Raw genomic sequence first — 13,974 nt, 5'->3', positions numbered from 1 at the left:
GAGGGCTAGCTCAGCGACTGCATTCTCGGTCTTACTCCTGAGAGCTCTCCACAGCCTCCGGCTATAGGACAGCAAAATGGGTCTCCTTGGCAAGACTAGGGGCGTGCGTCAAGCCGACGTCTGTGCAGGGCCGTGGAGGAGGCAGCGGGCCAGGAACTCGCGGGGTCACAGTCTCGCGAGACCAGGATGGAGCCTCCCGGCTTCCGGAGCAGGTGATCCAGGGGCCTCCCCCCAACGGCAACGCAGCAGCCAACCAACGAAAAACACGGGGTACGGGCAGGTGCAAAGGCTAGAGGCCCCCCCTCCCGGACATACTGGCGCTCTGGAACTCGACAGAGGGTGAGTGTTAGGGCGCACCCGCCAGGGAAAAGACAGGAAAAAGGAAAGCCTCGCCTTTCCCGAGGCGGGTGCCCACGGCCAGAGCACCAAGATGGCGCCTGCGGCTGGGAGGCCTCAGGCGAAGGGCGAGTAACTGGCTCCCGCTGGAAGCGGAACACAAAAGCCTATTGTTAAACGCAGAAAACGAGGTGCCTGTAAGCACGAGGGAGGCAGAGGGAGAGCCGAAGATGGGGTTCACCACCCAGCAGCCCCCCAGTTGGTGCTGAATTCGCTGTCTGCCTCCCGGGCTGATGCGTTCTGCTTGGCTAAGGGTCGCGCTCACCTCCTTCCCATGAAGCCCGGGGGCCTCTGGATCGGCGTCCTCTGCGCGGGGACAGGTGAGTCCATGTGGAGGGAGCGGTCCTCAGTCCGTGTCGTCTGGCGGAAGTTGTTTTTCAAAGCTCCATGTGTTTGAGGCTCATCTCTCGGCTGCGGGGTGGGGTTCAGGGAAGGCGCCCCAGGAAGAAGCTCAGGGTGGACTTTGCTCCGGAGGCGGTTGCTGCGTGGGGTGTGGGGGTGCGGGGTGATGGGGAGGCGGTGTCCCGGTCTCTCCCTCCCCCCGCGGATGAGGTGGGCCTGAGGCATACGAGTGGCTCAGGTTTTCGGTATTATTTTCGGAGGAGGTTGAACCATATGCCTGTAGCTGCAGATTCAGGGCGTTCTCGGGAGGAAGCGAGCCTAGGATTTTCCTGTGTCACTGTCTGGAACCAGAGCCCCCGAACAACCTCAAACACATCTTTAAGAATTAAGAAAACAGATCGTTAGGTTTATCCCCAAACTGCGATCCGAAACATAGCGCACATGGCGTTATTCTGCACACTTAAATTGATTTACTCTCTATAGTCTCTCTGTGGTACTCAGTGTATCCTGTGCCATAATGAAGAAAATTAGTTTGTCACGCATGATTTGAACCCCTGGAAATTAAGACGTTGCGCATGGAAATAATCCAACTAGGAATTATATCGCCAGTGCCTGTGGGATGTTAGGCATTGAAGTATGCCTGGACGGAGTCAGATTCTTTTAGAGTCCGTGCTTATTGCTTCAAGCTGTGAATTACTTGACCTTAACTAGGAACGCCAATTTTCCCCAAAAATATCTAACACTAAAATCCATAAAAAATAAATGATAACAGCCCTCGCCAGTTTGGCTCAGTGCATAGAGCTGACCAAAGGGTCCCAGTTTGATTCTGGTCAAGGACACGTGCCTCCCTTGCAGACTCCTCCCCACCCAGGGCCCTGGTCCGCGCCTGCAGAAGGCAACCAATTGATGCCACATCGATGTTTCTCTCTTTCCCTCTCTCTTCTACTCTCTCTAAAAATCAATGGAAAAATACCTTCGGGTGAGGATTAAAAAAACAAGTGATGCAAATGATAGTTATTTTATGAATATACTCAACAATAAGGAGTGCTTTATCTGTTGCGGCCTCTGGAGAGCCCTTAAAAGAATTTGTAAAGATGTGACATTAGCAGGCCTGTTCTTTTGCAGGATATCTCTAGCAGTAATTAATAAAGTAAATTCTAGTGGGTGAAATGGTGGTGACATGCACACCAGAAAAAACATGTCTAAAATTTTCTTGACTTTGGTTTATTTATTCTTCTTAACTTAATTACATTTGCTTCCTAAGTTTTTTCACTTGTACATCATTTTATCTTCTTTTGTCTTCAAATTTTAAACGTACCCTTTGCTATCTTCACAGTTCAATATTTTACAAAATCTATTAAACAATCTTCATCTGTCATCGAGACTTACTACTTACCGATTTATCAAATTGAGAATGCCAATGTAGGTACAGGCATACCTCACTTTACTGCCCTTGGCTTGATTGCGTTTCACAGATGTTGCATGTTTGGAAATTGTAGGCAAGACCCTCCTCCAGCACAAAGATTATGACTTGCTTTTTTGAGACCCTCTCTATATTATAGTGGTCAGGAAACAAATCTGAAAGATTTCTGAGGTATGTCTGTAATCTCTACTTCGTGACATTTGCTTTTAGAGTGCAGGTAGGTTACATTTACATGCAATTCTATCTGTCTGCTGGCCCAAGTTCACTGAATTAATCAGGCTTGTCTACGTGGAGAAGATGATTTCTTTATTTACTGAGTGCTCACTCTGCAATATGAACTGTGTTAAGCACTAGGAAAGTGAGGAAAAAAGACATCTCATTTTTATGGAGTTTAAAATCTAATTGGAGAGAAATACATTAAACGTGTAATTTCACTAGTTAATGAAAATTACAACTGTGCTAATTTCTATGAAGAAAAGTATGTGGTATGCTGTGACCATATATTCAATGTATGCAACTTGGTGGGGGAAGTAAACTTTGAGTTGAGATCTGATGGGTGATAAGTAGGAAAATGGGGCAAATCATGTACAAAGCATTGCGGAAGGGAAAGAAAATAGGGTGTCAGAAGACCTGAAAAAGAAGGGTAGTTAGGTTTTAGCAAAGACAGTAAAAAGGATAGCACGGAAAAAATTGGGGAGGTGGAAGCCCATCTTACTTAATCTATACCTCAGGTAAAGCAGAAAACAATGCAAACAGCTATGAGAACTAAAAATAGTAAGTATACAGAAATAACAGAAGTAATAGCAAATCTATCTGGTATAACAAATGTGGGTGGGTTTAATTCCTGAAAACACTAAGATCAGGCTCCTCCAACTTTTCCCTCAGCTCACAAAGCATTTACATCTACACCCAAAGTAATGCAGACATTTACCCATAAAACAATGGTTTAAAGCATATCCGATTGAATGCAAACCAGAAAAAAGGGGGTCAAATGAATATAAAATATTTCAGAATAACAAATTAAAATTAAGAATGGCATGGGAGGCCCTAGCCGGTTTGGCTCAGTGGATAGAGTGTTGGCCTGTTGACTGAAAGGTCCCAGGTTCGATTCCAGTCAAGGGCATGTACCTGGGTTGCGGGCACATCCCCAGTAGGAGGTGTGCAGGAGGCAGCTTATCGATGTTTCTCTTTCATCGATGTTTCTAACTCTCTATCTCTCTCCCTTCCTCTCTGTAAAAAAAAAAAAATCAATCAATAAAAAAAAAGAATGGTACGGGAGCATTTATAATTTATATAGGTATACTTTTTTTAAAATATATTTTATTGATTTTTTACAGAGAGGAAGGGAGAGAGATAGAGAGTTAGAAACATTGATCAGCTGCCTCCTGCACATCCCCCACTGGGGATGTACCTGCAACCCAGGTACATGCCCTTGACCGGAATCGAACCTGGGACCTTTCAGTCCGCAGGCCGATGCTCTATCCACCGAGCCAAACCGGCTTTGGCTATATAGGTATACTTTTTGAGGAAGGTATAAAATGCATTTGTAGGCATCTGTGAATTCATAAAGACTTGAGTAAGTACAGGTGGACTAACAAACATTTAGAAAAATGTTGAAAACTATTTCTGTAAAACTATATGTAAACAGAAAAACCCAAATAACAAGAGGCTGTGCAGAGCTGGCATACCAGCAACTCCTTAAAATCATCGGGGATCCAAGCTTCTTCTACTGCTCTGCTCTGAAATTCTTAGAATAACACCTATGTCCTTATGGTACAAAACAGTGACTAGAATTCCAGACATCACATATATCCCAGGCAGTAGGACGAGGCGAGATCTCATCTCCTTCTTTTCCAGGAAACTTACTGAAAAATGTTCATACAATATTTTGGTGTATTTGTCATTATTCAAACTGGCCACATTAGCATAAGGAGGACTAAGGAATGTAATTCATTTGGCTGAGCACATTGCCACATTGAATAAATTTGATACTCTAGCACTGCAGAGGCTGGTGAGAATGAATAATGGTGTACACAGCTATCTGGTTCTGCCCCAAGACTTTAAAACTGTAGCACCAGTTTATCATGCCCTGGTTTGAGTATTGGAGATTTTAGACACTAAATTATATGAAAATCTAAGGGAATAAAATTTTCTACTCATATTTTCAAGAGCAAAATAACACAGTGGAATCATAACATGTGAACATTTAATCTTTTATGGATTTTACTATACTCATGTCTATTCCTTTTTATGAATAGACTGTTAATGATATAGAGAACATCTGTGTCTCCTGTTTTGAACTTCTCATCACACTGACTGTAATTCTGGTACACAAAGCACTGTTATTTATTTATTTCTTATTTATTTATGTATTAAGTTTATTGGGGGTGAGTTTGGTTAATAAAATTATATAGGTTTTGGGGCAGGGTAGTAAGAAGCTAGGAAAATTCCATGGCAAGTAGAATGGGGAAACTGAGACAGATAGCTAAACAGATGGCTGAGCAATTTACAGCCAGCTAATAAATTGCAAGATCTTATCTTCCCTCTCCAAGGACACTTTGGAGCAAATGGTTTACACATTCCAGACCATGCTGGGGCAAACTTTCCAGTGACATTCTTAAAAAAAAAAAAAAAGATTATTGACTATAGAGAAGGATGAAGGGAGAGAGAGTAACAGAGAGAGAAACATTGATTTGAGAGAGATACATTGATTGATTGCCTCCTGTGAAGGTGAAACTGACCAGAGAATGACCCTGATTTCTCTATATGCTCATTTTGGTGTATCAGCATATCAAAGGACACACCTGGAAAGCAGATGGATATTCTAATAGAACCCTCCTCTAAAATTCCCACCTTTAGAAAACAGGAAAACCCTTAAGACAAAGGACCCTGTGATCACTCTCCCTTGAGCTTGCCAGCTCCCCCCTTCTTTCCTCAGGCATGTATCTTTGCTTTCTTTCTCCTAAGCTTTAAAGGTTCCCACAAGGAGCAGTAGGCAGCAGCAGCCCATCCTGGACTAACCCCCTGAACTTGTCTCCAAGGGCCCTCCTTTTACCTGTATAATTTGTTTCCTGAATCCACAAAGTCCAGTGTGGCTCACTTCTACCTCTATGACTTCCTTTCCTACGTCTAAGCAGCCCAGCCTAGGCTTACTTCTGTTACTGTCACTTCTTATCCTGAGTCCATGCAGCCAGCAGCCCAGCATTGCTCACTTCTGTTGTTAACGGTGACCTCCTTTGCTGTGTCTAGGCAGCCCAGCCTAGGTTCACTTCTGTTACTGTGACTTCCTTTCCTGTGTCCAGGCAGCTGAGCCAAAGCTCACTCCTGTTACAGTGGTCTTGCCTCTTTTATCTTAAACCCTTCCTTTCTTTCACTGTCCCTAGCTTTAATTAATATACTCTCAAAGTCACCTGGACTTGTATCATGAAATCTTTTCTGCACAAAGTCAATAACCCACCCATTCCAGACTGTGCCAGGGTAGACCCTCATAGGTCCTGGTCCCTTTCTGGTCACAAGTTTCATGTGTACAGTTCTATGGTACATCATTTGTATATTGCGTTGTGTACCCACCATCCAAAGGCAAATCTCCTTCAGTCACCATACATTGGACCCCCCTCTCCCCTTCACTACCCTCTAACTCCTCTTTTCCTCTGGTAACCACCATATTGTTGTCTATTTCCATGAGTTTTTGTTTGTTTTGTTTGTTCATTTGTTGGTTTCAGTTTTACAATGCCACATGTAAGTGAAATCATGTGGTTCTTGACTTTTTCTGCCTGAGTTATTTTGCTTAACATGATATTCTCAAGATCCATCCATGTTGCAAATGGCAGTGCTTCATCTTTTGCTTTGGCTGAATAGTATTCCATTTATATTTGGTATATTTGTTCCACTTCTTTATCCAATCATTTATCGAGGAACACTTTAGTTGTTTCCATGTCTTGACCAATGTGAATAATGTTGCAGTGAACATAGGGGTGCACTGTACATATAGATGATACTAGAGGCCCGGTGCATGAAATTCTTGCGTGGGGGGATGGAGGAGTCCCTCAGCCCGGCCTGCACCCTCTCCAATCTGGGACCCCTGCGGGATGGGGCCTAAACCGGCAGTCAGACATCTCTCTCGCAATCCAGGACCACTGGCTCCTAGTTGCTCGCCTGCCTGCCTGATCCCCCTAACTGCCTCTGCTTGCCAACCTGATTGCCCTCTTCTACTGCTCTGCTCTGAAATTCTTAGAATAACACCTATGTCCTTATGGTACAAAACAGTGACTAGAATTCCAGACATCACATATATCCCAGGCAGTAGGACGAGGCGAGATCTCATCTCCTTCTTTTCCAGGAAACTTACTGAAAAATGTTCATACAATATTTTGGTGTATTTGTCATTATTCAAACTGGCCACATTAGCATAAGGAGGACTAAGGAATGTAATTCATTTGGCTGAGCACATTGCCACATTGAATAAATTTGATACTCTAGCACTGCAGAGGCTGGTGAGAATGAATAATGGTGTACACAGCTATCTGGTTCTGCCCCAAGACTTTAAAACTGTAGCACCAGTTTATCATGCCCTGGTTTGAGTATTGGAGATTTTAGACACTAAATTATATGAAAATCTAAGGGAATAAAATTTTCTACTCATATTTTCAAGAGCAAAATAACACAGTGGAATCATAACATGTGAACATTTAATCTTTTATGGATTTTACTATACTCATGTCTATTCCTTTTTATGAATAGACTGTTAATGATATAGAGAACATCTGTGTCTCCTGTTTTGAACTTCTCATCACACTGACTGTAATTCTGGTACACAAAGCACTGTTATTTATTTATTTCTTATTTATTTATGTATTAAGTTTATTGGGGGTGAGTTTGGTTAATAAAATTATATAGGTTTTGGGGCAGGGTAGTAAGAAGCTAGGAAAATTCCATGGCAAGTAGAATGGGGAAACTGAGACAGATAGCTAAACAGATGGCTGAGCAATTTACAGCCAGCTAATAAATTGCAAGATCTTATCTTCCCTCTCCAAGGACACTTTGGAGCAAATGGTTTACACATTCCAGACCATGCTGGGGCAAACTTTCCAGTGACATTCTTAAAAAAAAAAAAAAAGATTATTGACTATAGAGAAGGATGAAGGGAGAGAGAGTAACAGAGAGAGAAACATTGATTTGAGAGAGATACATTGATTGATTGCCTCCTGTGAAGGTGAAACTGACCAGAGAATGACCCTGATTTCTCTATATGCTCATTTTGGTGTATCAGCATATCAAAGGACACACCTGGAAAGCAGATGGATATTCTAATAGAACCCTCCTCTAAAATTCCCACCTTTAGAAAACAGGAAAACCCTTAAGACAAAGGACCCTGTGATCACTCTCCCTTGAGCTTGCCAGCTCCCCCCTTCTTTCCTCAGGCATGTATCTTTGCTTTCTTTCTCCTAAGCTTTAAAGGTTCCCACAAGGAGCAGTAGGCAGCAGCAGCCCATCCTGGACTAACCCCCTGAACTTGTCTCCAAGGGCCCTCCTTTTACCTGTATAATTTGTTTCCTGAATCCACAAAGTCCAGTGTGGCTCACTTCTACCTCTATGACTTCCTTTCCTACGTCTAAGCAGCCCAGCCTAGGCTTACTTCTGTTACTGTCACTTCTTATCCTGAGTCCATGCAGCCAGCAGCCCAGCATTGCTCACTTCTGTTGTTAACTGTGACCTCCTTTGCTGTGTCTAGGCAGCCCAGCCTAGGTTCACTTCTGTTACTGTGACTTCCTTTCCTGTGTCCAGGCAGCTGAGCCAAAGCTCACTCCTGTTACAGTGGTCTTGCCTCTTTTATCTTAAACCCTTCCTTTCTTTCACTGTCCCTAGCTTTAATTAATATACTCTCAAAGTCACCTGGACTTGTATCATGAAATCTTTTCTGCACAAAGTCAATAACCCACCCATTCCAGACTGTGCCAGGGTAGACCCTCATAGGTCCTGGTCCCTTTCTGGTCACAAGTTTCATGTGTACAGTTCTATGGTACATCATTTGTATATTGCGTTGTGTACCCACCATCCAAAGGCAAATCTCCTTCAGTCACCATACATTGGACCCCCCTCTCCCCTTCACTACCCTCTAACTCCTCTTTTCCTCTGGTAACCACCATATTGTTGTCTATTTCCATGAGTTTTTGTTTGTTTTGTTTGTTCATTTGTTGGTTTCAGTTTTACAATGCCACATGTAAGTGAAATCATGTGGTTCTTGACTTTTTCTGCCTGAGTTATTTTGCTTAACATGATATTCTCAAGATCCATCCATGTTGCAAATGGCAGTGCTTCATCTTTTGCTTTGGCTGAATAGTATTCCATTTATATTTGGTATATTTGTTCCACTTCTTTATCCAATCATTTATCGAGGAACACTTTAGTTGTTTCCATGTCTTGACCAATGTGAATAATGTTGCAGTGAACATAGGGGTGCACTGTACATATAGATGATACTAGAGGCCCGGTGCATGAAATTCTTGCGTGGGGGGATGGAGGAGTCCCTCAGCCCGGCCTGCACCCTCTCCAATCTGGGACCCCTGCGGGATGGGGCCTAAACCGGCAGTCAGACATCTCTCTCGCAATCCAGGATCACTGGCTCCTAGTTGCTCGCCTGCCTGCCTGATCCCCCTAACTGCCTCTGCTTGCCAACCTGATTGCCCTCTAACTGGTCCCCTGCTGGCCTGGTCACCCCCTAACTGGTCCCCTGCCGGCCTGGTTGTCCTCTAACTGCCCCCCTGCTGGTCTGGCCAGCCTCTAACTGCCCCCCTGCCAGCCTGGCTGCCTCCTAACTGCCCCCCTGCCAGCCTGGTTGCCCCATAACTGCCCCCCTGCCAGCCTGGCTTCACCCTAACTGCTCCCCTGCCGGCCTGACCACCCCCTAACTGTCCCCCTGCTGGCCTGATTGCCCCTAACCACCTCTGCCTTGGTCCCCGCCATCGTGGCTTTGTCTGGAAGGAAGTTGGACGTCCAGAAGATGTCTGGCCGACCCGGTATAATTAGCATATTCCCTTTTATTAGTATAGATAAGACATTTTCACAGAATGTTTTCACTGTATGGGCTTTCATACCTTATCATTATGATACTCTATGTATTTGTAAATACAATTTATCTGTAACTCACACACACTTTAGTAGGGTATTTCAAGTTTTTTTTTTTTTGAGGAAATAAGTGGAATATTGGAATTACCTAACATATTTTTACTCAACAGATATTATGTTTAGGGGAACACTTTATGCTGATTCTGTGACAGCATCCCTTACATTTTATTTGTTTTTTTGTTTTGTCATAGCTACAGAGATGATTTTTTTGGGGGCATAGTGCAAAATCCAGGTATTTCAAAGGCTTGGTTAAAGGAAACCAATACACACATAAAATTAAAAAGGATGTATGCAAGAAAGATTTACAGATTTCCATAGAAAATGCAGGTCTCCAGAATTATATGCAGTCGCCTAACCACACGCGGATTTTCTTTGATCTTTTGCCAGTTACAACTGAATACAATAACAGCTAAAAGTATTTGAGAGTATTTGAAATTTAGAGGTGAAAAATAGTACACATTATGATGTGCAGTCTGATCCCCCAGGTAGAGGATAGTTCACACTTTTTAAGACATTTTAATATTTTTAATCATAAAATACAGCTAATCCATGAATGACTAATTAACCAAACACCACAATCAAATGAGCTTCCAAAAGCATGGGAGTATATGCTCTCTGAGCTCCCTTTAATTTCTCTGGAGAGTATCTAAATATTTCAAAGTGTTTATTCTTTATTATGCAATTAAAGATTGAATCCACAATTTGATAACCTGATATATTTTTTTCTGAATGATTTTTATGTTTCTATATTGGCTGAAGATAAAATATAGAGTGCATTTTTTATTAAATTTTTTAAATATGGACACTATTGCAGATGTCCTCCATTTCACTCCCCCCTTGTCCACCTTCTCCCACCCCACATCCCTTTTCCTTGGCCTTTACCACACTATTGTTTATGTCCATGGGGTATGCATATATGTTCTTTAGTTAATCCCTTTACCTCCTTTATTAGGTCACCCTATCCCCTTCCCCTCCAGCACCTGCTGGTCTGTTCCATGTATCCATGCTTCTGGTACCATTTTGTTTGTTGGTTTTTTTTGTTCATTAGATTCCAGATATTAGTGAGATCATATGGTATTTGTCTTTCTCTGACTGGCTTATTTCACTAAGCATAATATTCTCCGGGTCCATCCATGATGTTGAAAAGCGTAAGAGTTCCTTCTTTTTTACAGCAATGTAGCATTCCATTTTGCAAATGTACCACAACTTTTTTATCCACTTATCTAACTATGGGCACTAAGCTGTTTCCAGATCTTGGCTATTGTAAATATCACTGCTATGCACATAGGAGTGGCATATATTTCTTTCCAATTGTTGTTTCGAGATTTTTAGGATATATTCCCAGAAGTGGGATCGCTGGGTCAAACAGCAGTTCCATTTTAAATTTTTTGAGGAAACTCCATACTGTTTTCCACAGTGGCTGCACCGTCTTCATTCCCACCAATAGTACACTAGAGTTCCTTTTTCTCCACATCTTGACCAGCACTTGTTTGTTGATTTATTGATAGTAGCTGTTCTGACAGGTGTGAGGTGATAATTCATTGTAGTTTTAAGTTGCATCTCTCTGATGATTAGTGATGTTGAGCATTTTTTCATATGTCTCTTGGCCATCTGTATGTCCTCTTTGGAGAAGTGTCTATTCAGGTCCTTTGCCCATTTTCTAATTGGATTGTTTGTCTTCCTGACAATTGAGTTGTATATGTTCTTTATATAGATACATTTTTAAATGAAACATGAAAATAAGACTGCTAAACTGAATAACATTTAGTGCATTAACAATAATGTTCTGGAAAATTAGCAAGAAGGAAACATTTTACCATAATCCAAAGACATGTTCCTTAACATTTTGACATAAAATACTTAGAAATTGAGAGAAAGGAGCTTAAGCATGAACTAAGGAAGGTATATAACATATATTACTTTAAAGTACATGTTTTATTTTAAAGTATATGTTTAATTTATCATTATATTATAAAAATAATAAATGTAAGACAAAAGTCCCTATTCACTACCATTTACCCACCCTACTCCTTTTCCAAAGTAAACCACCATAACTTTTGACATAGATACAAATACCAATAGAAAAACATAGTATTGCTGTGTATGTGAATATGTGTGTGCTTTATATTAATGGAATCATCTATAATAATAAAAGCGTAATATGCTAATTAGACCAGATGTCCTTCTGGATGTCCTGCTGGATGAAGCTGGGGCTGCGAGGGCCGAGGCAAACTGCTGTGGCTGTGAGGGCCAAGCACCTTGTACGAATTTCGTGCATTGGGCCTCTAGTACTTTATATAAGGTGTTCTACCACCTAAACTTGATCTACTCAAGAATAAATCTTGGAGATCTTTCCACATTTTTACCTGTATCTCCTAGTAATTCTAGAGTTTAGTTACTCATTTCACAGTTATTGGATATTTAGGTCATTTACTTTTGCTCATACAATCAGTATTGTGTCCAACACTGATGTAATTGGCTATATGCACTCTCTAAGGTGGAAATTGAGATCAGTTCTTTCTTATGACTCACATAGCAAATGTAATAGCATTTAGAAATGCTACAGAATTTTAAATTTTATTAAATGTATTTGTATATGTAGTGTGTGAGGTCCCTTTTTATAACAGGAAATTGTACTTACTTGATAGGAAATAAAGCTAGGAAGAGAGTAAAAGCTAGATTTGGGAGGTAATAGTAAATTTCACTGGAGAAGTGCCATTTGATACAGTAATTATTCTTTTCCAAAAGTACAGATGTAGGCATTAGTTTAGAAAACATGAAGATAGAAGATAAATATATTTCAAAAAGTAAAACATGCTTCTCAATTATGCTTACAAAATATTGGGAAAAAAACTTTTTGTTAAATGGCACTTACTGTGTGGTTTCAGTTAATGTTGAGACTTCTTTTGAAAGATGCTATTAAAATTTTCTGGAATGAAATCATGCTCTTGAGATAAAACAGGTGTCTGAGTATAGTGTAAAATGTGAGATATGTTCTTTTTGTGACAATTTATGATCATCTTTTGCAGCCACAAAATTACCTACCTTAGTAGTAGTAATAATTTTAAGATGAGAATGTACATACTATTTAATGAAAAAAGGCAAACTTCTTCACTTAGGTGGCCTAGTCCTTCTTTTAAATTAAAATATATCAATTTAAATTTGAAATACCAGAAGATTTTATATATACATTTAAAATAATAATGTTCTCCCAAATAATGACTACATATGTAAGATATTAAAATTACAGCACCATAAACAATTAACAGATGATTGAGAAATAAAACCATCTAATTTTCTAAGATAAAAATACTACCCTACCTCCCCCTCAAAAGAAAAAGATAGTTCTAAATTGCTCCTTTATAGCAGAATTTCATTTGAGATAAGACTGAAACCTGCTAAAGTAGAAATGACCTTTGCCAATAGCTTTTCCCTTGCATATCTATTTTCTCCAACATGTGTGATATAAACTGGACACTAAAATGCTTTACTGAGTAGTACAATGCAGTTTTACTGAGAAAATTACACTAACTGGAGAAAAGCAAAAAGCAAAACAGAGAGGGGCCATAAAGGTTGCTCTTAATCAAGATTTGAGAAGCAGCCTCCCTTTTTTTGTGAGCAAGCTCTTTTAGATTAAATCTTTCAAAGATGAAAACATCTTTCCACATTACCTGCTAGGAATACTGGCGGTGATAACCTGCATATTAAATTACCAAAGGATGCCTAAGGTATTCCTTCTCAGCCTCTTTTGCAGGCAGATTATAAAATTTCAACTGCCCTAAAAGTCTCCATATAAGACAAAACTATCTGTCCTTCAATACTTCTTTCTGCAAACCCATAATTTTTGAATTTAGGATAGATCCAATTTAATGTATTGTTAATTGACTAGTCTCCATTACTCATACAACAAATATTGAGTGTGTATTATGTTCCAAATTTGCATTGTTTAAGCAAAAAAATTAACTTGAAGCTTTCTAAAAGTTAGAACCAAACTAACAAATATATAGCTATGTAATATGTTAAAAATGCAAGACAGTGTCAAAAAATTAAAGCCAAAGGCTTAACAATGAAGTAGTGTGCATTTCAGTGAAAGAACTTTTGTGTGTTCGAAAGCTAATGCAGTTGGTTTATTGTTTCTTATTTTTCCAAGACCAAATTTTTGAATTGCTAGAAGACTGAGTGTGAAAGCTGGTCTTCTGCGGAAGCTAAATTTGTGTAGCTTGGGAGTTCACAAATCCTCTATATTTCTGTATATATATTTTTTCACGCTAAATGACTTCACTCTTGCCCTCTGCACATTGTGAGATAAACTAGCTCCTTCCAGAGTCTATGTGGAGTGTCTGTTTCTCTGGTTCCCAGCTGCTCCACTTGCCCATTTTCATTGATCTCTTGGTTCTGCCTTTTGCCCATTCAACCAGATGTTTTCCTCCACACTGTTTCTTCCCAAGTGAATACCACTCCTATTCTCTTCTTGCCATAGTACAAACAGCACAAGACTTTTTAAAGTCTAGCATATTTTACTGCAATTAAGGAGTAAGAGTGGAAAGTTATAGTCTAGTTCAAATACCAGCACTCACTTTAATTTGTATATTAGGTAATATTTTTTAAAAATGAATCTTTATTGTTGAGATTACAGGTGTCCTTCTTTTTCTCCCCCCATAGCTCCCCTCCACCCGATTCCCACCCCA

This window comes from Myotis brandtii, unplaced genomic scaffold (assembly GCF_000412655.1).
Source record: "Myotis brandtii unplaced genomic scaffold, ASM41265v1 scaffold1071, whole genome shotgun sequence".
NCBI lineage: Eukaryota > Metazoa > Chordata > Mammalia > Chiroptera > Vespertilionidae > Myotis > Myotis brandtii.
The sequence above is the reverse complement of the archived record's forward strand: the minus strand, read 5'-3'. Positions refer to the sequence as shown.